Source organism: Diadema antillarum, unplaced genomic scaffold (genome assembly GCF_040938485.1).
Source record: "Diadema antillarum isolate AM-2024a unplaced genomic scaffold, OU_Dant_1.0 seq00000171_RagTag, whole genome shotgun sequence".
Classification (NCBI taxonomy): Eukaryota; Metazoa; Echinodermata; class Echinoidea; order Diadematoida; family Diadematidae; genus Diadema; species Diadema antillarum.
This window is the reverse complement of record NW_027271240.1, coordinates 60,126-87,019: the sequence shown is the minus strand read 5'-3', so window position 1 is coordinate 87,019 and position 26,894 is coordinate 60,126. Positions and strand designations below refer to the sequence as shown.

Sequence of the window (26,894 nt, the reverse complement as noted above, 5' to 3'; positions counted from 1 at the left end):
ACCATTATGTGCGAGGGTCGGTGTAACTTCCGGAAGTCGTGGAAGTGGTAGCGATTGCTTTTTACCAGTTGCATTTGTCTTCTCCCTTCTTGTTGACGGAAATTTCTGCATGAGCGCTTGCTTCTTCGTCGCGATCGACTAGGTTAGTATTATTGCACCACACGCGCACGTGTACTCGCAAAATGTCAACATTGCGATTTGACCCAGGAAATTTTACCTAGGTTGTACGGCATGTAAGTTTATAGATACTCCGAGGGCTTGTCCGCACGGGCAATTTACTCCGACCGGCTAGTCGTGGTAGCGAGATACTCCTGAGAAAACTCAGGAGTATCTCGTTCGGAGGAAGAGGTCGTGGTAAGTTCCTCCGATCGGAGGAAGTTACCACGACCTTGTTCAGACGGGCACTACTCCGACCTATCCTCCGAAGTTACTCCGACCAAGCTTCCTCCGACCCTTCCTCCGAAGTTGCTCCGACCAAAACTGCCTCCGTCTGAACACAACTTATAGAGCCCAACACTTGGAAAGCGTTCATCCATTTAACTAAATGAATTAATTCACTTGTTCTATTACGATCGCCAAATACCAGGCTTGCAGGCTTGCAGGAAGCTTGGTCGGAGTAACTTCGGAGGAAGGGTCGGAGGAAGCTTGGTCGGAGTAACTTCGGAGGATAGGTCGGAGTAGTGCCCGTCTGAACAAGGTCGTGGTAACTTCCTCCGATCGGAGGAACTTACCACGACCTCTTCCTTCGAATAAGATACTCCTGAGTTTTCTCAGGAGTATCTCGCTACCACGACTAGCCGGTCGGAGTAAATTGGCCGTGCGGACTAGCCTTCGGAGTATCTATGAAGTTACATACCTTACGACCTAGGTAAAAATTCTGGGTCAAATCGCAATGTTGACATTTTGCGAGTACACGTGCGCGTGTAGTGCAATTCTAACCTAATCGATCGCGACGAAGAAGCTGCCGCTCTTGCCAAAATTTCCATCAACAAGAATGGAGAAGACAAATGCCACTGGTAAAAAACAATCGCATGGTCGACGTGCGCGGCCCTGCCACTTCCGGAAGTTACACCGACCCTCGCACATAAATTGGTCGAAGTTTGTTCCCACGACCGTCGTGTGGACAAGGGTCGTGGTAAGATATGCATTAATTTTAATTTTAATTGCCGAGCCATAAATTCTTACTCCGACTAGAAATACGTCTGAACATGGCTATTAACTGCTGTTTATATTATTGTCACATTTTAGTGTAGGCCTTATGTATGTTTCATTAAGCGAAAACGAGGAATGAATGAATGAATGAATGAACAAATAAATAAATAAATAAATATGAAATACATCAATTCATACATAAACAAATAAATGAATAAATGGTATTGGCGCATCTTTCAATACGTTGCATCGTCCCTTTCACCTTATAGAGTAATTACACATAATTCATTGACCCGATGAGAAGTCTACACCTATTTTATCAGTGAACAAGCCAACTTTAAATCAATCCTGCTACCCTGTCCATTAGTTGCCTCAATTCCATTTTAGTGTCTCCATTCCAGTAAATGATAATGGTCTCTGGCAACCTTCTGATCTTTTTGATCTGCCCCCTATTAGATTAGACTACCTATCGGTCGCTAAAAATAACCTGTATTTTACTTTTCTGTTGAAAATCGAAGAAACCTGCCGCACTTTACCAAATATATGCCAACCATATAACTTTTAATGAAAAAAATCCAGATACAAATAAACTGTCTTGAATTACAAGAGGCATCTATCGTGGATTAAAATAACAAAACATGAACTCTTCGGCATCCCGAAGTATTCTACAGTGCCAAGATTTTACTGCATTCACCTAACAGAATCTTAGTTTCCGCCCTCTGTCTAGAAGCTGTTATGGACATGACTTTGAGATGGTTTACTTCGATGTAGCCATCAAAGAAGCACACAAAGTTCATTCGCGTACGCAATGAACGGACCAACAGCCTTCAGTCTTTTCCCAAATAACTGGGAAAGATGGATGGGGGCGCCGTGACAAACAGCGGCATTGATACGATTACTGCTATAACGGAATTGAAACGGTCAGCTCTACACTGAAAATCCAGTATGATATAGGGAGGTAGTCTTACACAGTACGTGTATAGTGGAGTTTCTTTAGTGGAGTTTCTTTTCACGGTGATCCTAGGACAGCGTGAATTGCTTGTACGTTCACTTATTTTTTTTTCCTACCGCTTCCCCTTTATCGATATATATGTTTCTTCCCTTCCTCTCTCTGCTATTTATGTCTTTGCACCGTATTGATATTATTTCAAGCAAGATGTTTATGATGACACTTTGCATTAGTCTATAAATATAAAGTGAACATTCTTCTCTTGAATCTTGTCTAGTAATCTTTGGGGATTTATTTTGTATTTTTTAGTGTAGGTTAATGTATTTGCTGAGAAAGAAGAGAGACACTGAGAAAAATTCGTTTTTTTCATGTACATTTATATTCATCTGTTTCCACATACATAAAGATTTTTTAATGCCATTTCGTTACACCTCTTTTCACTTCAGATTTGGCTCCACTTTATAACACTGTTTATCTCTCTATCTCTCGTGTATATCAACAACAGTCTTTCTGACAGTATTTTGGGCATACTAGCAAATGCCCAAAAACCCCACACTTTATTGAATGCACTAATAGACATAAACGTACAGATAAGGACACAGGGGTTAGTCTTCATGTTTGAAACATGAGCTCTTCTCTGTTCTCAAGACGTAAGATCTTACGCAAACTTTACACCTACTTTAAACATCGTCTAGTTGAGAACAAACAGCGTAAGGAAACTTAATGGTATGACATGTTTCTGACTTACTTTAATATACAAGTAATTATAGAGCCCAGGACACGTTGTGATCCAGTCTGACAAAAATGAGGTAACTAAAAATCCGTTTATAACGCTTGCAGAGTCCAAAATTGAAAGACACTCATGACAATGTAATAAGAACATCGACGCGATGCAATGAGAATTCGGAACTCCGTTTAAAGAAAGTGGCGAAACAAAAAAAAAACAGAATAAGTTATTGTGTATTTCAGGTTCTAAGTTTTTCTTTTCAGCCGTTATGCGTTTTTTCCATCAGAGTAATTTTGCACCATAACTATTCATGACCTAGCCGACATATAGATTTTTATTGCAGAAGTGGTTCTGATAAATTAAATGTTCCCCTGTATCTGACGTCATCTAGAAATGAAGGTTCATTGACCCTCTTTCTCATCTCTAACTCTGCCCCTAAAGAGTGATGGGCAGAAATTGTTGGCCGGTCACTCGTAGTAGGTGGGCCCTCTGGGCCGATTGTCCAGCACAGTGAAATAAAAAAGAACGTACCATATACCCAACTTATTACCATGACAAGCATCAGAAAGATACCGAGTTGCACGTAACTCAGCACGGTAGCGGGCAGCATGCACGCACCGGCGGCGAACGTGGTAAGAGCTGCCATTGTTATGGCGGCACTGAGGGTCTGAATCGCAAATAACGATCGCGACTGGCGATCCGACGCCGGAGCCTGACGATAAGACACCCCGAAATGGATTGTGAAGTCGACGGAGAGGCCGACGGTGAGGGCAAGAATAATGGACTCAAATATATTTAGCTCCCATCCAAGCAGAACGACAGAGGCAATGACAACGGAGACTGCACAGGTAATTGAAATTATAGCATAGAGCGTGACCAAGATATTGCGGATAGCCACAAATAGAACGCAGCTGGCTACAGCCAGAGACACGCCAACTGAGCGCGGAGTTCCAACGGCGAGACTCCGCTGAAGATCAAAAAAGTACAGCTGCTTCTTCCCAAAGCTTATGAACCATCCCCGGCTTAGTCCCGATGGAGCAGCCTTGAGCCTGTTTTCTACCCAACTGTTTACATCTTTCCAAAACTTGTCCATAGCTGCAAAGTCCTGCGACTCTCTGACATTAGTTTTGAGATAGAAATTCATGGCGACGATGTCGTTATCTGAGTTGAATCTCAGGCCTGGTCTATTGTATTTCGCAAGGATATACTTGGCAGCCCAGTTCGTAGAGAGTTATTGCACACTGGTGAAATAAAGAGGGTTCGTAAGGAAATGAAGACTGAAGACAACATGGTGATATATCGGCTCCCGTAAGAGGATTCATACATGGTCCCTCCATAAAACTCCTGAATAAGTCGACAAAGCACACTTCCTCGTCGGGAGACGTAGTATCGTCATGAAATGACGAGTTTCGAAAATCTGCGCAGAATTGGTACAGCCACTCTTGCGCCTCCGCTGTGGTAGGATCGAATTCGTCGTCCATGACAGTAGAACCTTGGAGTCAGGATCCCAATGATTCCCGTTGTCAAGGGGCTTGATACCCCAGGTAATCATTGCCGGCATCAGGTCTGCCGCATCGCTCTCGAAGGCAAACATCTTCTCGTATACCTGGTCGTATTGCTCAAGGATGTGACTCATGCGGAAGACTTGAAACTCGGACTGTGAGGGAAGACGCATCCTTGGGGTAATGAAGACGACACAAAACCCCGCCAATCCCAAACCTACCAAGACAGCGATCCACACAACGCGTAGTTTTTCAATGGCTGCTGGCAGGTAGAACTCAAAGAAATTACAGCAAGCTTTTGATAGGTTTTGATAGCACCAGTCACAGGCATAACAAATTGTCCGACCCTTAGACGAGGTGATGGAACTTTCCTTCTCGTGCAGGAAATACTTTTCATGTATCATTACTGAAGCCGGGATCCACGTGACGGTGAAGACAAAATTGACCAAAATGGTGCTCCCTGCGTAGACGGAGAAGCAGCGGACGCTTGTAATCGAGCTGACGATGCCTGCGAAGAGCGCAGCCGATGTCGTAAAGCTCGTCACGAACATGGGCGTGGCAGAATGGCTCAGAGTCTCGCGAAGAATGGCGACGAGATTTTCTCGCGGATTCGGCGTCGCTCGCTTAGAAATCCGCCAGATGTCGACGTAGATGAAGCAGTCGTCCGCTCCGATTCCAACAATGAGCACTGACGTAAGTACGTTGACGTAGGGGGCGAAAGTCACCCTGAATACAGTGTGGTAGAGAAAATGAGCAACCGCCATTGACATGAACATACTCAGGATCGTCATTATAGTGACAAAGAAGGAACCTACATACACCCAAATAATCACGACCACAGCAGCACATCCAAAGCCAATGTAAAGTGAGTCTGATAAAATGTAATCTATAAACAGATCTATTTTAAATCCTGCTCCGATTGCCACTATTCTGATGTCATCGTCATATAAGGAAGGACTGTGCATATGCTCGTCATAAAATTTGCGCGTTTGATTGTTAGAATATTCTAGAGGTGGTAAGGTCATCAGGACAGGTAGGTGAAAGCCACCATGTAGAACCGACGTAACAAACTCGGAAGGCGTGAGAAAATGAAATATTGTGCTAATAGCTGTCGTATGATTGGAACAGGTTTCCGACACATTTCTGCAATCATTGTAGTCTTGCAAGCATCCAGCCATGTACTCCTCTGCACATTCTCAGAGTAGCCTCTTCACAACATTGACGTCATCTTCGTCGATATCCGCGCACGATGCCTTCCCGCTGACGCTTGCAACGAGGTGTCCCAAAGACCACGTTGGACAGCATGTCTCATTCGCATCGCGGAATGCGCATATCTCCTCGTAGCTCGGCTGAATGCGAAATGTCTGCTGGTCGTGGCGACACGCCGCTTTCATGGCGCTCGCGATGAACATATCGCTATCTTCTGAAGTACGGTAGACAATGCGCAGACGATCTGCAACTGAATGGAACGAATAAAAGAAGAGTGATAGGAATGAAACGAAGTCCCTGTCATTTAAACACAGAGAATAAAATTAGTTGAGTTGATTTGATTTGATTGGAATGTCATTGGCTGTCAGTCTGTAATGAAAGTAAGATATGCACGTATTAGATTCGGCTGTTACATCGCTATATCAAACATAAAAAAAGAAGGCAAATTTACGAATCACTGTGCTAATTCCATGGTGTACTTCTTTCATCTTCCGGGACACACTATGAGTTTAGTCGCAAACGATGAAGACTCTCAATGTAATGGCGCCATTGCATAAATACTAAATATGAACTGATTGATATTTCCGTATATGATCTCCGAGTGTTGTGTCTAGGATCAAGTATTCAAAAAGATTTCTTTGACTATTGCTCTTTGTGAATGCACACCCATTTGGTCTGCAAAAACAACAAGGCTGTACTCCCCGCTGTTTGCTTACGACTTATTTTCTCTTGCAGCGAATTATTAAGATGCATATGGTCTGGTATTCCTATCAATATCCTCTTTCGACCTGAAATAAATAGTTGCAAGACTGCTGATTGTATCATCATCTCAATGCTTGACCAGTACTTCTTTTTTTCACCTGATTACATTCCTTCGTTCTTCTTTTGTCTTCTTTTCACTTCAACAATGCGCACGAATGTTCCATCAAGCCTAAATATTGAGTACTTTTCCAAGGTCTAGGAAATTGATGAACCGATCTGCCGTTTTATTTTAACGTGAAAATTTGCTCTAATTTCAATTTAAATCGACCATAACTACAGGTAATAGATATGTTATTCAGTATCAAGACATACACAAATAAATGAGAGAATTAAACAAAGTATCAGTGAAAAAAAAAACGCGATTGAGTAGATTAATGATAACTTAAGGCTATTATGACGGAGGAGATAGCTAACTTGGAATGACTGTGGTGTGTTGAGTAGACTTTATTCTTAAACAAAGATAGAGGGATGCAAGAGTTTGGTTGCAAAACTTACGCCTTGATCCGCAACCTGGCTCGTCATATTCCACATCACGCAGATGGACATCACGCAGACTGGCGGACTTCCTGCGTCTGATGGAAGCCGATTGTCCAATCGGGGTTGGTCCCGTTTCGCCGATTGGCGCCGATGGATATGGGGAGTACAGCTCCGTCGGTTCAATGAATCGCTCGTAGGCCATCAAACGCCCACTCAGGACAGTGCCCCTGGCTTGGAAACCCTGATTGAGGATAACAAGTAAAAGTTTATTTTATTATGTAGCACGACACGCTTGGCACTACAATGTCTATTTATCAAATTACGTAAGTAGTGTTTCAGTTCAAACTGCCCGAACGAAATTTGAAATTTTCGTGCCATGATAGTCATTTTTTTTTTCACATTAAGATGATCGTTCGACTAATACCTAATTTCGGCACATTCCTGTACTAGTTTTTCTCTCTCCTGCTTTTTAATCTTGGTTTGTTTCTGTCCTTCTGCTAATGAAGATGATTTTTATTATTCTTCTCTCTTCCTGACACACGAAGCTGCTGACATCCTAACCTTCCCATAAGTGAAATTCTACACCTTATTCAATTTGACTATTATGATTTGAGTCAATGCAAGAACAGAATGGCAGCTCTTTTATCAAAGTCGGACCGAAAGTCAAATTTTCGTCAAATTTTCTATCTGTTTGTAAATATCTGTAAATAAATTGTATTATAATGTAAACAGCACCAGTCTGCAAGAATCTTCAGTCTATTGAAGGAGGCAGACTTAATCAGAAGAAGAAGAAGAAAGTAAGACTGCCAAGATATTTAGAAGTGCTTCCATATTCATGCTTTTACTAAACAGTGCATGATAATAGTCGCCATGGTATATACAAAGTAACTCGGTAACGACGTCATCAACGCGCAATTTTCCCATTGGTCTTTACAAGAAAATGATCCTGAAAATATAGTTTTCGGTCGATGATTCAACAACTGTAACCTCACCCCTGAAATTTATCATTGCTATCTTATTTGCGACACGTTCAATCATTCATACACTGCAAATACAGAAATAATCGATGTTTTATTTCTTGGGGATTTCTTCATATCATATCAAGAAAAGCAATTGAGTGAAGTTTTTGTACAGGTCAGCTGGAGATTTTCAAAAATATGACATGACCTCATGTAATTTGCATAAATTCTGCCCCTCCTACTTTTATACATCACAACTTTGTAAAAACATGCGATACTTTTAGATATAACCCTCTCGAGACCAATGAGCCTGACGTGCAACTGAATCTTAGTCACCTTACTAGTCCAACCTCCTACGCCTGATTCATTAGATTTCAGAAAATGCTGACATCACATTATGAGCATTATCATACCATGCGAACGAATGCAAAGACAAGAGAAACACATCTTGAGAGAAAATAACGAAACGGTCAATCGCGATACAAGGTCAACAGATTATTGATACTTAGGATCCGACAAATTATCACCCTTCACAAAATTCTTTTTAAATATATCTATAATAGATATATGCCATAATGGTTCGATCTGCATCCTAGCAATTTGTCTCTATCAGGCCATTTGCATATACACAATCCTCCTCTGTCGAGTACTATTAGCTCAGGAGAGAGAATAACAGTCAGAGCTTTTACCTTTGATGGATCTTCCAGCGACAGCAGAGGATTTGTGAGGAAACTTGCGACACCGGCGGCAACGACAAGAGCGAAAATTACAAAGATGACCACCGATGGAAACTCAACCAAGAGATGCAAATAACTGTGAAGATAACAAGATGAGAGTAACAAGAACTACTTGTCTGTGACAAGTGGGATCGGAGGGGCGGGCATACACTTGGGTACTGCGAAGCTCGATTCGTGTAATACTTTGAATAATCAGTTGTTAGTTAGAGGTAAGTAGATTATCATAATAAAGAGTCACAAAATCGATTGTAGAAATACCGGAGTGCTGTGCCCAAGATTATAGATATCGTTGTGTGTCGCCATTATTATGTCACTGTTGTGCGTTGTTGTTGCTTTTTTAAACGGATTTCATATGATATCTAACGAAATGACATTAATTTGCATTTAACAATTCAAACAATTTAAACAATTCCTTGACCACAACAGAGCAGATTTCTGTACGACCTTTATACACTTCAGGCTGTAATATTGAAAGATAAAGAAGAGAGGCATATAGTAATACATGCTTTAGATACAGGAACTACTGCAAAGATTACATTGGCTACATTTTGTGTTTTACAAAGGGGGTTAACGTTTGAGTCAGAGATGCATAGGAGAGCTTTTTCCCTTCATATAAGGAATTATGTTATCCTGTGCAATATTCTTAACGTAGCCTTATTAGCGATTAACAGATTACAGTAGCTGTAATAATAGATTTGAATCGTTTCAACTAAAAATTAATACTGAGGGATAAATTTTCCCTCTTGATAACTCCGCCCTAGTTTGTATGCGTTCACCTTCATTTTGAAAACAACATAACTTATGTTTCATGCTTTTTTTCTGTCGAGGCATTGCGAACTGAGAGTTTTAACGATTGACAGCAGGTGAGGTACTTACGCAGAAGCGATGCCGCAGGTGCATCGGCGTCGCTTGCATCGGGCGACATCATCGCCATCGACGTCGTTCACCGTCTCATCCTGGTTGATGGCAAGAAACACAGATATGACGCTATATGTGACTGAATTGAAATCTACAGGTATTGCAGAAGCCCTGCATATAAAATTACAGCTGACAGTATACATTTGCGTGATTAACCCTCGCGGTATACGGCTTAAATATCACCTTCCATTTATGCAATCTAAGAACATTAGGTTCAACTTATAGGTTGAAGATAGAGAAGATAAGTTTAAGATAAGTTAACTTTAACTTTCAAGTTGAACCTATTTTTCTACCGTGTATAGCAAACTTTTCTGACCTTCAAGTGATTATTACATCAGGAATGTATTATTTTTCTCTCTTCATGTTCAAGACATGGTCTGTCGCTGCAAGCTACACTGTAAAAACATCGGTGTTACATTTAACACCATGGGTGTTAAATCTAACACCGATCAAACTTCAATAGAGGACCACACCCACAGGTGTAGAAAATGCACTGTGATGGTGTTGAAAAGTGTTCACCTGACACTTCGTGGTGTTAATTTGACACTGTACTTGGTGTTATTTTGACACTGTACTGGTGTTAATTCAAAAATGACACCACATGGTGTTGATTTGATATTTGTTGGTGTTAATGTGAATGGTTTAACACCCGTCCAGCTTCAATAAGAGACCACATCAGCTGGTGTTACTGTGGTGTAAATTTATTTGCACATTTTTTTCAAAAATCTAGTATTTTAATGTAAAATTCTTGATCGTCTTGTTTAAATTAAAAATCAACAGGAAGTGCAGTTACTAAGAAACTCTTCAAAAAAAAAAAAACCAGTTTTATATTTGGAAATGACACCCGGAGGTGTTAATTTAACACCATAAATGAGCACCGAAAATTTAACACCAGCTCGGTGTTCACTATCTAACACCGGACTTTTTGCAGTATATGTGTTGATTATAAACAGAGAAAAATGGACTGTGTGGGTTGGCCTTTGGAGGAGTGATCAAAATATTGGACAGGTTATCATGGGTATGGACCGTAAAAGATTAGAGGAAACCCTCAACACAAACCTGTAGTTGTGTAGACTGGCCTATTTATTTGACCACATTCACTGACAGATCTCATCCAGAGGACATTCAATGCTTCTATTATGATAACAGTCAAACTTGGAAAAAGTGCAGCTTCCCATCTGTCAGCACATTTAGGTATCCAATGCAAAGAAGAAGAGTTGATGAAGTACCCGTCTAAAGTTGGATTACTTTTTTTTATACGCTCTTTACATATTTCATTTTACATATATCTATGTGTATGTGTGTGTGTGTGTGTGTGTGTGTGTGTGTGTGTGTGTATTCATGATATATTTGCACATTATCTGCAGATGGCAATGATCGTATGGCGATGCTCATATCAATATTTACCTCTTTCGTTCACCTGGACTGAAAGAAAGGAACGATAAATCGATATCATATAATATCAGACCTTTATTTCCCGTATTTTTGTTTGAATCATTGTGTCATTCTCTTTAATATAGATGACACGAATATATTATTGTCTTCCCGGGGCACTTATGCAATATGTTACGGGTGGTATAGTTTATCATTTTGTTTGGCACGACGCTTTGAGAAAACACGAATCTGGTGAATTAACATTCATACGAAATATCAAGATCTTGAAAAGAAATCATTAATCTTATTGAGACGGTATGCAATATCATAGTTCAAGTTCACGAAAAAGAAGAAAAAAAACCATGGATCATTCTATTCATGTGAGTTCATTGTTGATCCTGCTGCGAGGAGAAGTCTAATTAAACTTGCGTACATGTATATGGTAATAGTTTATACCATATCTTTTTTTTTCCCTCAAAACGGTGTCATAATGTTTGTTTGCATATCCTTATCCACATCTTTACGTCGACAAAGATAAGAGACAGAGAAGAAAGAAAAAACATAATTGATTCGGTGACAGTTTTCTCGAAAGGTATGCCAGAGAAATCATTCGAAGAGGATATTCTTTACACCTCTGTGACATCATGAACACTGCGGCTAGAATCTCTCCGCTCTCCCAAAACTCTGAACAAAACTCAGTAACCAGTGAGAGCAAAGTCAATGAAGCACACTGGCGTAAAAAAAGAGAGCAGGTAGAACAATGGCATCGCCATTGATAAAGCTCCGTCGGGCTACCGCTGGTATAAACTAGACCTCCTTTCACCAACCCGAATGGAGCGGAAACGGTTAAAAAGCAATGGCAAGCAAATACATTATTTCGCGTTTATACAAGCGTGTACGCATGCTGTGATGGTGTGTACAGTGTTTGGAAGAGTTTGTATGTGCTTACAAGAGTGTGCTTGCGAGCATGTGTGTGCATGTATGTATGCCTGTATATCTGTAGTAGGCCTATCATTGTATGTATTTACGATGTAAGTAGGCCTATATGAATGTATTTAACGTTGATATCAGGCAGTGACGTAGATTTATGTTGGCAGACAAAATTACTTACATCGCTATAGCAGGGCTCGACACTAACGGTGGCCCGGTGGCCCGGGGCCACCAAAAATGAAAGTCGGGCCACCAAATTTCAAAAAAGGGCAAATTTGGTGGCCCGCCTCGGGCCACCAAAATTTTTTGAAAAGTATGTCAATAACTTCGTAACTTTGTGCGCCGGAAATTAGCAGTTAAATTTGTTTAAAGGATGGATGAAAAGGACTGAATGAATGCCTGAGAGTGAGTGTTCCAAGTTTGTTGAAGTTTATTTATGAGTAGATATGTCCAACCTCTAATTCTTACTATCATAAATCTTAAATATTTGACTCATTTAAAAAAAAACTTTTAATGTTTTTTATTGTGTTTTTTTTTCGGGACACCAAATTTTTCTCTCGGGCCACCAAAAATTTGGAATTTAGGATTTTGGTGGCCCCATCGGGCCACCAAACAAAAAAGTTAGTGTCGAGCCATGGCTATAGGCAGGCATAATTATGGTTACAGCTATGTGTGTACATCTCTGATATGCATCATGCATGTTGATATCGCAAAGATTTGTGCATCAGGGTATTGTGAAACTATCGCCTCGGAACAGTTCATCAGGTCGTCAAGCATTATCTCTAATGTGTACAATATTTTTAATGTCCTAGAGACTTTTTCATATAACTTGTTGAAAATAATGTCACCGTGGCCTATATGGCGTATTGGCGTATAATCATTATGTCGTCCTCTACAGTGCATAGGACGTGAATACCTTGAAACACAATCACGTTCGTCGGGAGAAATCAATTTTACATAATTACATTGATGGTGCAGATTGCATCGTGAATCACATAACCTGTTGATGAGCTGCAACTTGAATATTACAGCCTGAAGTAATGATATATTAAGCCAAGATAGCACCCACATCGGCTACATGAAATGACATCACGCGGGGTATCACATTCATTTTACAGAATGTGTGTTACTTTGTATAACTTACCTTATTTGACAGACGGTTATATTTCATGTCTGAGCTGTCGTATACTGCTGCATAGATGATGCATCAAGTCGGATATGGGTGAACGTTACAGGATCATGTCAGGTGGAGACATTCAAGAACTGCTGTCAGCACGCCACAGCCATGCAATCACACCGTGTCACACACATCAGCTTGCCATGTTATGAACTCCTCGTAGTATACCATCACCACGCCTGTGTGCTCAAGTAGAGCGTGTATCTCATTGAGCGTCTGTGGCAACAGTGGTGAGGGAGAAGGCCTATTTTTGCGAGGCTCCGAGCGAGCACAGACTGACGAAGGACAGACGTGGTGAAGGGCTATTGACAATGAGCAATTCGCCTTGTCTGCGATTGAATAGCCTACAGCGAGTATTGACGAGCTTCCTTCTGAGAGAAAGGGGGTTAGGGTCAGCTGGGCTTCATATAGGGGGCGAGGTGATGGAAAACGACTCCTTTCTAAATTGGAGAGGCATATCATTTGGTTGATGTATCAACACTTTTTGTGTCTTTACTTAATCAATCTGAAATAGATCCTAACAGGTTCTACACATTATTTCATTCCTCAAAATCAGTGGTATCTTCACGTCAAAGTTTTACGTTTAAGGAAAACGTTTTTTTTTTCAGTGACAATGCACGATTACACAATCGCCGTTACAAATGAGCATTACAAATGTAATGTATTATTATCATTATTATGTTTTGTCCAAATCCTGTCTTACCCCAAAAATGCAGCCACTATTCCATGTCAAAAGAAAGGCGATCCGATTTGATAGTGCTTTGACTGCCATGTATTTTTGCTCTCCTGAACATTTGACATTTTTGAGATAGGTCATGTTGGTCTTGTCGAACGAGTGACGATGTATATGTAATATATATGTGTGTGTTACATGTATATGCACACACACGCACAAACACACACATACACACACACGCACAAACACACACATACACACACACACACACATACACACATATATATGTATATATATATATATATATATATATATATATATATATATATTCATATACATATGTATACACATATATACAAAAACAAGGAGCAATTATTGCCGTCTCTTAGAAATACAACTTTCATATTTAATTTAAATTCTTGCTCGGATGATTTTCATGATAAAGACAAAAAAATAGATTTTAATTTTCAAATGAATTATAAACATGTATGGCCTTTATGGCCTATGTGGCACTGTACCCAATGATCTAATACATTCACTGTGGTTATATAATGATAATAATGTATCGCAAACATTCAGAATTTCATATTTGTCTTCCTACATTTTGTCCTTTGGGTACAAAATAAACATCTTACAAAATGGCAAAGTTTTGGAAAAGAAATATAAACTATTCACTTCCTTTCTCAAAATTGATTTCATTACGACTTACTGTAGTAAAAATCGAAACGTTGATTGATTCCTCTGCTTTGGTTCCAAGAGTATGTGAGATGTATTCATATGAGGCGTCACCATCTTTTTTTCAAGGGGAGGGGGGGGGGGGAGGTGCGTTTGTATTTCTGGTTGCACTTCCGGGTTTCATCACCTAAGAGCCCGTATTAGCGAGCGGGGATGGTCTGGATGAGGGGGGGGGGGGCGATGTCCCACCTCCGAGACCATGAACATTTAGATTGTGCGCGCATATATGATAAGTAAGTTTTTAAATCATTTTTTTGTAAGGGTCTGACGGGGGTTGCGTTCACACCAACCACTTCTCCCCCTGGTGACGCCCATGACCTTATCTGCTTTCTGATAGAATGTTGGTGTTTCGAAAGCACCTACTTCGTTTTATCAATAGCAACGAATAATATTTGAATAAACTTATAAAATGAAACAAGAAAAAAAAGTGATATGAAAGAAATATTAACTATTCTTTTAAGTTTGACTGGTCAAAATCCTGACATAGACGTTATTCTCGCTAAAAAATAAAATGTCTTCTGCATGCACATACATGTATACCCTTTAGGCAGGCACATAAAATCAAATGTTACTATATTCAACACAGAGACATGACAATCAAATTACAGAATACGTTAATTGCATACATGCAGCTGCATATATGTTTTACGTAAACGCAGGGACAATAAGTCTATTAGTCGATTTCTTGCATTAATATTATCATGAGAATTGAAAGTATACAATGTGTATCTATCTTCCATACCAAATAGTGTATTTTGTAACACTATTTGTGATTGGTCATGCTCTATTCTAGTCAATATACACTCCAAAAGCATCATTAGCACTCGTGCAATTCTATTCTATCATGGCCTTAGGCTTTGGTGAAATAAAACTGCACTTGACATGCTTGAGTTAATAGTAGCCGGGTTCACACGTACTCATCCCAAGAAATCTTGCGCTGGTTCCTCAATTAGCGGGATAATTGGCCCCGCGCTGGTACGTGTGAACGGTCGGGACTAGAATCTCGAGTTTTTATATCCCATCATGCAATGCGCACATCACAACAGCGAGGCCTCTGCGAAGAGGTCCTTCACCTCTTTGGAGCACAACAACAACAGCGCGCGAACCACACCACTGACGCGTAAAAGACAATGGACAAAGGTAAGTGCGCGCAGGCAGTGATAGAGAAGGGCGCAGTGTGACCCAGTTTCCAGGCTTTGCTGTTATCTCTATCGGCAATTAGCGGGATAATTCGGTACGTGTGGACGCTCGCCAAATTAGCGGGATACCGATCGCGATCGCTATCCCGCTAATTTGGTACGTGTGGACGCTCGCAAAAAAACTCGGGATGAGCATCGCGATCGTCATCCCGCTAATTTGTACGTGTGAACCCGGCTAATGTATTTGCCGAGCATAATTATACAGTGCATTCAAGATCATGTAATATTTATAAAATTTATATCATAATGCGCAGTGCTCTCAGCCATTTTTTTTTTTTTACAGACATGATAAAAAAATTATACGCTACGTGCACTCAAAGGTCATTCATATTACAATGGAGTATACATTGTACTAAAAAGAAATAAACATTGACTCTTTATGATATCTCGTTTTCACTTGTAAGGCAAGGTTTATTCACAAATAGGTAACGAAATACTTCTACTGTATACATTCAATTTTGCATAAAGCATTTTTGTTTGGTCTTTCTAGCTAATGTCCCTCACCAGTGAAACTAAAAACTCTGCCAGTTTTTGAATTTTAAGAAGTGCGTAATATACAAGCAGTGTCCCAATGCAGTAGCAATGTGTCTGACTACAGGTAATGCACAACTTTTTTGAGTACAAGGCTTATTTATCAACCCGTTACTTGACATAATTGTAATATGTACCGTCAATATCCATCTCTCTACTCTGACCCCTTCCTCTCATTCCGCTCCCTTCCCCACCCCCCCCCCTCTAGCTTTTTCTCTTTTCCTGATTGCATGTACCTCAAGATAGCATACAGTATACTACCACAATAAATAAAATCAAATAACTTTCAAGAATTTTCGTTCAATAGTCATGTCGGTGAAATCATCTCTCCTGAATTTCTGATGATACATAACATAATGAACACACATCCACATTGCACTCTGTACGCATATAAACATTTGATTGCACAATAGAATACACTTGGAAAGCAATCAATAGATTATGCATAATTATGAGTGAATAAAAAAAATCATGTATATATATATATATACATTATATGAAGAGCTTGCTCCCGAAAGGTGCTAAATCCATTGAAAATGATGGATTCAGTGCCTTTTGGAAGCAAGCTCTTCATACAATTATATATACATATATATGAAGGATGGAACAGATTATATACCAAAATTATAAACCAATATTTTGCTTTCGTAAACACACTGTATGGACGTGCAACACTTGAATTGTTGTGTGTGTGTGTGTGTGTGTGTGTGTTGGTACTACAGCGTACATCACTGTTGTTCTTTACCGGAACTTTTGTATCATTCAAGTAAGAACAGACGTAGTCTCAAAATAATTGTATTGTATTGTATTGTATTGTATTTATTCAGACAAATCAAAAACAACATGTCTAGGGGTGCAAAAAAAGGTACGAATACCCATGCATGTCTGCACCCCTGGAGTACATCATCACAAAATTAAACAAATTAAAAATTATGATTGGAACATTGAAATACAAAAATCTAAATACATATAGGTACAAATATAATACAGTTATTGTAAAATGACAATGAAATCAAACTCTGGCCTTCTGAACAGCAATATATTGCACAAAAAATGGGTAACCAGGATAAAATGTAAATAAGTGATATCGCAAGAGAGGAATAATCATCTAAGACAACAAACCATATTGCAGGGTATACTAGCGGAATATTAAAACATGGACGAATACATTTAAAAAAAAAAGTCTATATCATAGTATATGCACATTAATATTGCACCGGACAGAGTAAGGTTAAAATTCATCAAATGAGACTTATATGATATACATGATACATTGTAGGATGAATTCACATACATAAAAACTGTCTTAATAAATATTTAAAGCGAGAAAGAGATGTACTGGCTACAATGTTACTTGGCAATGAATTCCATTCTTGTGAAGTCTTGAGATAAAAAGAACATTTGAAATAATCAGTTCTTGCAAACGGGATATATACTTTCTTATTATGATCATTTCTACCAAATCTGTTCTCTCGTGTAATTCTTTGTTGTCCAGTATTCACTATATCATTTATCATTTTGTAAAACATTATAAGTCTGAAATACTTACGTCTTGTAATTAATTTCGAGAAATGTATCTTTTGCAACAACGTATCATAACCTGTTTCCCAGTCACGAAACAATAATCTAACAAACCTCTTCTGAACACGCTCAAGTATGTTAATGTGAGATAATCTGTATGGATCCCATGCAGCAGCACAATATTCTAAACATGGACGTATAAGAGAATTATATAAACTGATTAAAACATGTGAGGGACAATGTAAAAAATTCCTTTTTATGACACCAATAATTTTATTACATTTAACATACGTTTCATTACAATGATCGTTCCAGTTGAGTGTTTCATTGATAATTATTCCTAGATATTTTTCTGAATGAGTTATACTTAATTTCTTTTCACATAAAACATAATCATAATCATATTTTGTTCTTTTCCGTGACATTTTCATAATCTTACATTTATTAACATTAAAGTCAAGATGCCATGTCTTAGACCATATACCCAAAGCATCAAGATCTCCTTGTAAATCGTCACAGTCTTCAAGTGAATTAATACACCTATACAAAATGCAATCGTCTGCATAAAGACGAATATTGGAAGATATATCATTAGTAATATCATTTATGAAACATAAAAACAAAATCGGACCAAGGATGGTTCCCTGCGGGACACCAGACTTAACATCAACCCAGTCGGCACATTCCCCGTTGAGCACAACCCTCTGCTCTCTATGTTCTAGAAAATTCATGATCCATTTCAAATTGGAGTTTACTACACCGTACCTTTGTAATTTAATTTCTAAAAGACTGTGCGGAACACTATCAAACGCCTTGGCGAAATCTAAAAAGACGATATCCACTTGGGAGCCTGAGTCCATCGCACTTGACCAATCGTGAATAGCTTCGATCAATTGTGTCTCACATGAGCGCTTTTCACGGAAACCGTGCTGACCGTCACACAATATATTGTTCACTGACAGGTGATTAACAAGTCGACGACATACAATCTTTTCAAGTAATTTGCACACAATAGAAGTCATAGAAATTGGACGATAATTATTTGGGTCGTTTTTCTCACCTTTCTTAAATATAGGGCAAATGTTAGCTCTTCGCCAGTCAACGGGCAGCTTTCCCGAGGACAAAGATTCATTGAATAATTTACATAAGGAACTGGCTAATTGTTCAGACCCTTCTTTCAATATTTTTGCTGGCAAGCCGTCTGGTCCTTGGGATTTACTGACATCAATATTCTGTAATAATTTACGCACTTCAGCGACATCACAAACAATATTTTCCATGACTGGAACACAAGAAAACAAATCGTTCAGTCGGGGATGAGTAAACTGGGAATCATTGAATGTAAACTGAAACTGTGTATTTAAAATATGTGCAATCATTTTGTCATCTGTTACGTGAGTTCCGATCGTTACTACCAAAGATGATATCGTCTTTGTTCAATCTTCTTTGATTTAACAAACTTCCAAAATCTTTTCGGATTTTGCTTTATATCCTCACATAAGGTATTACACATATAATTCTTATATTTTTGTTTCAACAATTTCTTAGCTTCCCGTCTTATTTGTGAAAATTTTTCACGGTCATTCTTAGCGTTCGTTGTTTTAGCAATATCATATAACTTCTTACGTTTTTTAAGTATTTTCTTCACTTCTTTATCAATCCATGGTACGTAAGAACCAATAGTTACATTGCGTTTAGGTATATTTTTCTCAACTGCATCTAGTAGACTACTCTTCCATATTTTCCAATCGGACTCAATGTCATTACATGATTTACCGTGCATTTGCGATTGTAACAGATCATTTCTATAAGAATCAAAGTTAGCTCTTGAGTAAAGATAAATCATCCTACGATTCTGATTCATTATCTGTGTGTTACAAAGAATCTTAAAAACAATAGCATCATGATCACTTATACCTGAAATAATTTTCACATCACTTATCATAGTTGGATCAGTTGAAAATAACAAATCTAGTGTATTACTAGATGTTATTGTAATTCTGGTTGGTTCCGAGATGTGTTGATAAAAAGAATTCATTTCTATTATATGTAACATTTGATCAGTCAACTGAGAATTGTCCAAATCAGTAACAAACCCGTCTGACCACTTTAACTGTGGGAGATTAAAATCTCCTGTCAGAATAATTTGCTTATTTCTCTTACCATTTTCGGTTATATGTGACAGAGATTTTTCTAATTCATACATATTGATCATACAACTATTTGGTGGTCTGTAGAATACACCTAAAAACAACGATTTCTTATTTGGAGAAGACATTTCACACCAGAGTATTTCACAATTTGTTTCTAATCTTGGCGATGCGTTACACATATCTCTTGCTTATGAGCAATAAGTACACCACCACCATGTCTATTTCTATCTTTCCTTAACACGCTGTAATTTTGTGGAAAAATCTCAGCTGATATAACGTCACACCCCAAGTGCGTCTCAGTACAAAACATAACATCGGATTTTCAATTTCTATGATTGCCTGTAATTCTTCCATCTTATTAACAACACTTCTCACATTCAAAGATATACATTTCAAGGTTTGATCAACATTATATCTACACTTATCAGAACTAAAACATTTCATACTTTTATCTGTTCTGCCTGTCTCTCTGTCTTTACCCTCATGCCGTGCATAGCATGACCCATGAACAGTCTGACGGGCACTCTCTTCTTGGCCGACAATCTAGAATGGACAAAGTTTCGCTTTGTGTCCATATTGCATACATCGACTACACTGAAGTTGCATACCATGGCGACATGACTGCGACCTGTGATTGGGCTCTCCGCAATTTTGACAGCCGAGCGGGACTCCATGGTAGCTGGGATACAACTGAAGGGGTGGGGCACGGAGCACTGATGCGTACGATGGTCTGTCGAGAGCGTAACTGTAAGGGATGCGTTGGATGTCGGTATTTGTGCGCTTTTGGAGTGGCCGGGTGGGATGGTACACGCGAGACGTCGTGGGGTGGGGTGGCTGGTTGAGGTGATACATGTGATGGTTGGATGGGCCGTGGGGAGGAGGACCTTGGGGAGGCGGGTGGGAATCGAACTGTTGCTGTCGGAGGGGTAGGTTGGGTTGAGGATAGTATGGATGCGAGCTCGGTTGACTGGGAGGGTCCGTTGCCGAGTGGGGGCGTGGTTGTTGCTGTGGCGAGATGGCGGCTGGGGGGTGGTTGACGATTTGGGGGCATCTGACGAGAAGTTGACGGATTTTGATGGAGACTTTGTTTATCTGTTCGTAGGGTTCCTGGAGGTGTCGGTGGTTCACTTGAGGGGGGTGCAGTTCGGGGTGCGGCTGATGCAGAAGCCTTGGGGATGTCCAACAGGGCATCAATGGCGTGCTGCACTTTACGTAACTCCATTGTTAGGTCGTCGACTCTTTGAGGCAGGCATTTGCATTTCATACAAAGAGGGCCAGAAGAGTCACGGGGAAGGGCGCACAGTTGACAAAGGCGATCTCTCGGCTGGTGAACTGAACTATTGTGAGACGACTGGTCGCTGGCAGTAGAAATGTCATTGTCCTTCTCAAGTACAATGCGGGTGCGGGTGAGGACAAAATGGCGGACTATAACCGGATTTAGCTCAGGGTATATCGCACCCAAGTCCTTTTCGATGAGGTTGTCCTCAAGGTCGGTGTCGGTCTCGATATTGAGAAGGCGTGATAGGCATATTATTTCCAGTGCCTTTCTGGTACTTTGGACAGTTACACCCTTTGGTAGTTTAAAGGAAAAGTTGCCAGATCCTGGTATCCCCTTGTACTTGTTTGATTTAGGGCCGGACACCATGGTTTCAGTTTACTGGAACGTAGAGTTTCAAGTTCGACACGGCACACACAGGTGGGACTAACGACCGACGAATGTGTGTGAACGGTATGTGAGTTAAACGAAATATGTACTTACTGTCGGTAACAATAACATCTCACTTGGTAATCCATTTCGTGGTTGAAGCAAAATTTCAAGGTCAGTGATATTCCCGGGAGGTCCACATTTAGAGAGTTTTCTGCTGGTGAGATGACAAGTCCGCTTTTCAGAGTTTTGACGCCTAGAAACTTGTTGAACACCTTAGACATTCTTGTCCGCCCGCGTGGAAGCAACAGTATATGAATTTGAAAGGGTTTTTTTTTCTTTCTCTCTACGTGCCAATTGACAATGGCTTTTAGACCTAAGTGGTTTCATCCTCTAGTGACAGGCGTTTTGGCCCAGCATGGATAAACTTTTAAGTGACAATTACATTGACGTTGTATACATATGTATGTATACATGTAAATATATATATATATATATATATATATATATGAATATACATACGTATATATTATATATATACGCTTTATTATGTATATTTATGCCATTACTGCACGTATTGGAAATATATTATCTTTCGTCAGAAGTGTCCACATGCTGCTCATGCGCGTGGTCCTCCCTTGTCATTTCAATTGTGTTTTCAGACGTCGTTTTCCTGACGAAGCACGATAAAGAGATTTGCGCAAAGCTTTTCTGGGGTCCGATGGTACGGCACATCGAAACGAAAAGAAACGTTCCGTAGAACCAGCTTATGGTCATGACGAGAACGAGGAACGTACCCAATTGCACGTAACTGAGTACCGTTGCGGGCAGCATGAAGGCTCCAGCAAAAAAGGTGGTTAGGGCCGCCATGGTTAGAGCGGCGCTAAGTGTTCGCAAGGCGAACATAGACCGCCCCTCACGATCTTCGTCAGGAGCCTGGCCGTAGGAGACGCCATAGTGGATCGTGAAATCCACCGAGAGTCCGACAGCTAGTGACAAGATGGTCGACTCGAAGATGTTCAGCTCCCAACCTAAGAGGACGACAGATGCAATGACGACGAAAACTGCAAATGCAATTGTTAGTATGGCATACAGGGTCACGAGAACATTCCTGATGGCTATCAGCAGGACGACAGCCGCTACTGCCAGAGATACGCCGACCGAGAGCGGTGCACCGGTGGCCAGGCCATTCTGTAGATCGTAGAAAAACAGCTGCGTACCGTTGAAGCTCACGAACCAGCCATTCTCCATTCCCGCTGGCGCATCATCCACTTGTGAGTCTACAAATTGGTTTAGCTCCTGCCAGAAGTTACTCATTTCTTGGTAATCCTGAGATAACTTTATATTTGTTTGCAAACTGATAGTCAGTGCAACGATAGTGTCATCGTCACTGAAGAATAGACCGGGACTCCCATAATTGCAGATGTGGGGGTCAAGAACACAGCGTATCGTGGAGTAAACTTTTGCACACTGGACGAATAAATCAGGAGTATAAGGAAAATGTGTTTGACTACAGCATGGAGAGAGACTTCCCCCATCTAATGGATTTATACATGGCCCCTCCATGAAATCTCGGAAAGAATCGATAAAACATCCTTCCTCGAGCAACGGGTCTGCGTCGCTGTCGTGGAAACTCGCATTCCGGAAATTTGCACAAAACTCATACAGCCATTGTTGAGCCTCTTCTGATGTGACGTCGAACGTTTCGTCCATGACGGTCGTTCCCTCTGAGTCTGGGTCCCAGTGATCGCCATTATCCAATGCCTTGATACCCCACACAACGAAGGCGGGCAAGTTCCTGGCAGAGTCGCTTTCAAAGGCAAAGTTCTTCTTGTAGACTTGGTCGTATCGCTCGAGTATGTGACTACTTCGGAAAAATTGAAAATCGGACTGGGACGGCAAGCGCAATCGGGGTGTGATGAAGACCACGACAAATCCGCCTATTCCAAGCCCAGTCAGAAGGATTATCCACAGTATCCTCAATTTATTGATAGCGATTGGCAGATAGACCTCGAAGAAGGTGCTGCCAGCTCTGGCTATACGGTTGTAAAACCGCCCAACAGTAAACCAACATCCACAACACTTACAGGATGAGCCCTCCTCGTCGTTGCCGTTGCATAAGAAGTACTTTTCATGGATCATCACGGCCGCTGGGATCCACGTCATCGTGAGGACGAAGTTGACGATGATGGAACTGCCCGCAAACACCGAAAAGGTGCGAATGGCGGTGATTGAGCTGACGATCCCGGCGAACAGGGCCGACGACGTCGTGAAACTCGTCACAAACATGGTGATCGAAGCGTGCTTGAGCGTCTGTTGGAGAATCATAGCATGGTTAACTCGACCTCCCCCAATTTCTGCCTTGACTAACTTCCAGATGTCGACGTATACGAAACAGTCGTCAGCACCAATGCCGATGACAAGTACAACCGTGACTACGTTGATGAATCCAAAGAAGGGAACTCTAAATATGGTGTGATAAAGAAAATAAGCAACGACCATTGCCATAATCATACCTAACACAGTCATGAGGGTGATGAATAAAGACCCAACGTACATCCATATGACGAGCAAAACGAAAGCACACCCAACCCCTATGTACAACGAGTCCGACAATAGATAAGGTGCGAAAAGATTGAGCTTGAAATTTCCTCCGATGCCTATTATTCGCAGAGAATCCCCTTGGAGGGAGGACGAGCTTATATGATCATTGTAAAAATCGTACCAATACCACTCGGGGAGGGGAGGAGCTACCAGGGTGTACTCTAGAGCAAAATTTCCTTCCGACACCATTGCTGCAAAATCATCGGGCGTGAGATAATGGAAAACTGTATGAATCAAAGTGCTGTAGTACGTGCAGTTGTCTGGTACGCCGATGCAGGTGATATCATCAGTGCCATCAAAACAAGCACCTGAATCTCGATAATAGTCTACGCATTCAAGAAGCACAGTTTTCAGAACTTCTACGTCGGCTTCAACAATCCCCGCACAAGAGTCTTTACCGGCGACGAGGGCCGTCACATGCCCGAGAGACCAAGTTGGACAGCGGGTACTATTGTCCGTGTAACAACAGCTGATGAATCCGTCGGTCTCGCGATAATTTTCCCGGTCGTGTTGGCACACAGCTCTCATGACGGTTGCAGAGAACATGTCCGCTCCACCGTCAGATTGGTACACCATCCGCAATGGGTTGCTCACTACAAAATGAGAAAAAAAATATAAAGTTCTCAGAGAATAATTGAATAGGCGTTGTGGTGCAGCATTGGTAATACACGTTAAATATTGGGCTCTGACATAATCTCAGATGCCTCGGTTTCAGGGTGATCTATCACTTGGTTTAGTCCCATTTCGTCTAATAGATATTTAGTCTCAACCCACGTGGTCTAATCATATTTCGTCTGCAACCAGTTCGTCAATTGACCACTTAGTCTATGTGCCACTTCATTACCAGTTGGTCTACTTCCAGGTGGGCTATACCCATTTCGTCTAATACCTACAGTTGATCTGACGATATGGAAAAAAAAAAAATCAAGGAGACAAAATTGCAATTAGACCATCTGGTCATTTATAGACGAAACGAAATTAGCCAAACTGGTCATTCGACCAAGTGAGGATGAGACCAAACGGGCATTAGACAGAAGTTATATTAGACCAATGAGTTTATAGCCGTTGTGGTGTTAGACGAACTGGGAAGTAGACCATCTGATATTAGACCAAGTGGCAATAAACAGGTATCAGTGCCCTCTTTTCATGTCTTTACCATAAAGCCGGTTGCTCGGTTTTTTTATTACGGTGAAGAAGGCGGCAAAAACGACTCTTCAAGTACTTTGATCAAAGAGTTAACTATATTTGTTTTCCTGTTTCCTGTTTATGCGTGCTCAAGAAGTCACTCGTTGATGAGAATTCGAACTCACATGAATCATAAGTGACGCAACCAGTCATCTACTGCTAAAATAATACAGTTAGTTAGTTATAAACAACTACAGTCTTGAGAAAAGTATCGGTTCGGTATAGAAATAATGGAGAGAGAGAAAGAGCGAAAGTGAAAAGGACAGAGAGCAAGAGAGATGGACAACTTACAAACATTTTGGCAAGAAGGAGTGAAGCGAAGTACCGACGTCGTGAGATTGCTGTCACTTGAGTCCGAGTCTTCGACGATGAAGGTTCCATCTGCAGACAGACTGGAGTTGAAAGTGGACGGATAAGGGTTGTACAACACAGTTGCAGAGTCTTCCGACGAATGTCTCTTATATGTCAGAAGGCGAGCGCTCAGGGTTGTGCCTCGCGCTTGGAACCCCTGCAGACCAGGCACACAACACGAAAAATATGGATCATTACATGGAAGTTATACAAGCTATAGAATGCGCCGTTTAGGCTGTGATAAGCAACGAATTTTGCTATGAACTCAGTTGAGTGGAAAAGCGTCACTATGTTTCGACCGTTACCATGTCGAAAGTCTTTGTGTATTATTGCAGAGCAACACAAATCGACGAAGTTGCAGAATTGACAATTAATGTTGCCTGATGCACCGTCGGGCTTTTTTTCACGTCTTGATATCAATCTTACAATAGAGATAAACAAAAACAAATTTGACAAATGTAAATTCATAAAAGAGTAAAGACATCGATAAATGACGAAATTCATGGACCATGTGCAACTTCAACAGCTACTGCGATCTGAGATTATTGTGTTAAGATTCAGGTCTCCAGTTTGACATGTCAGTGATTCTTTTATTGAAGAAACTGTTCCTCCTAATCTTTCAAAGTTCTGACATGTGCAGACACTGCCATATCAGACGGCTAAATTCCACACCAGAAGCAAACTCACGTATTGGTTCTGCCACTTTAGTCTTTCTATTCGTCCATACCCAATTTCATTCGTCTTATGATTAAACTGCAAATGAACTGTACTGTGTGCAAAGTCGGGGGAGGGGATGGTCGGCGATTTAGAGAGTCTAATACTCAATTGGAATCATTATAAGATAGAAGGTTAGAGCCTTAATCAATAGTTCCGTTAAGGCTCGAGTCAGAAGTGCAGAAGCGAAAAAATAACTTCACATCACAAGCAGTGAGTAGATAATCGTAAAACTAGACAGCTGAAAGCAGAGAAATGGCAACAAAGTTACACACCAAAAGTTCTTGCAGATTTGTAAAGAAAACACACGAAATGCCCTTTACGGCCTCTGTATTGGCACTACAAGCCTAACATTGTACACCACCGCATTTGATAACACGATTTCCATCAACTTGTTATTGATCAAAGATGATAGTAACAATTGCTAAACGTACTTTAATTGGGTCTTCGAAGGATGGCAAGGGTCCTGTGAAGACTGCCACGGCCCCAAGACCGAGGACACAGACCAGCACTGCGACCAGCACAGCGGATGGATAGTTTGCCACAAACCAAGAGTATCTGCATGGTGCAATAATTATGATAAAAGGGATTCAGTTATTGTTATAGAGATTAATGATTAAGAAACACTAGGGAGGAAGGGGGAGGGCGAAACTGAAAAGAAATGACTGACAATAAAAAGTTAGCTATTGAATTAAGGCTGAAATCTG

At 40.6% G+C, this 26,894-nt stretch overlaps 2 pseudogenes; both read right to left on the bottom strand.

Moving 5' to 3' along the window:
• Nucleotides 1–3,162: 3,162 nt before the first annotated feature.
• LOC139728285 (protein dispatched homolog 1-like) lies at nt 3,163–20,263 on the bottom strand (annotated as a pseudogene).
• A 1,658-nt stretch (nt 20,264–21,921) lies between these two features.
• LOC139728284 (protein dispatched homolog 1 pseudogene) lies at nt 21,922–25,534 on the bottom strand (annotated as a pseudogene).
• Nucleotides 25,535–26,894: the final 1,360 nt, after the last annotated feature.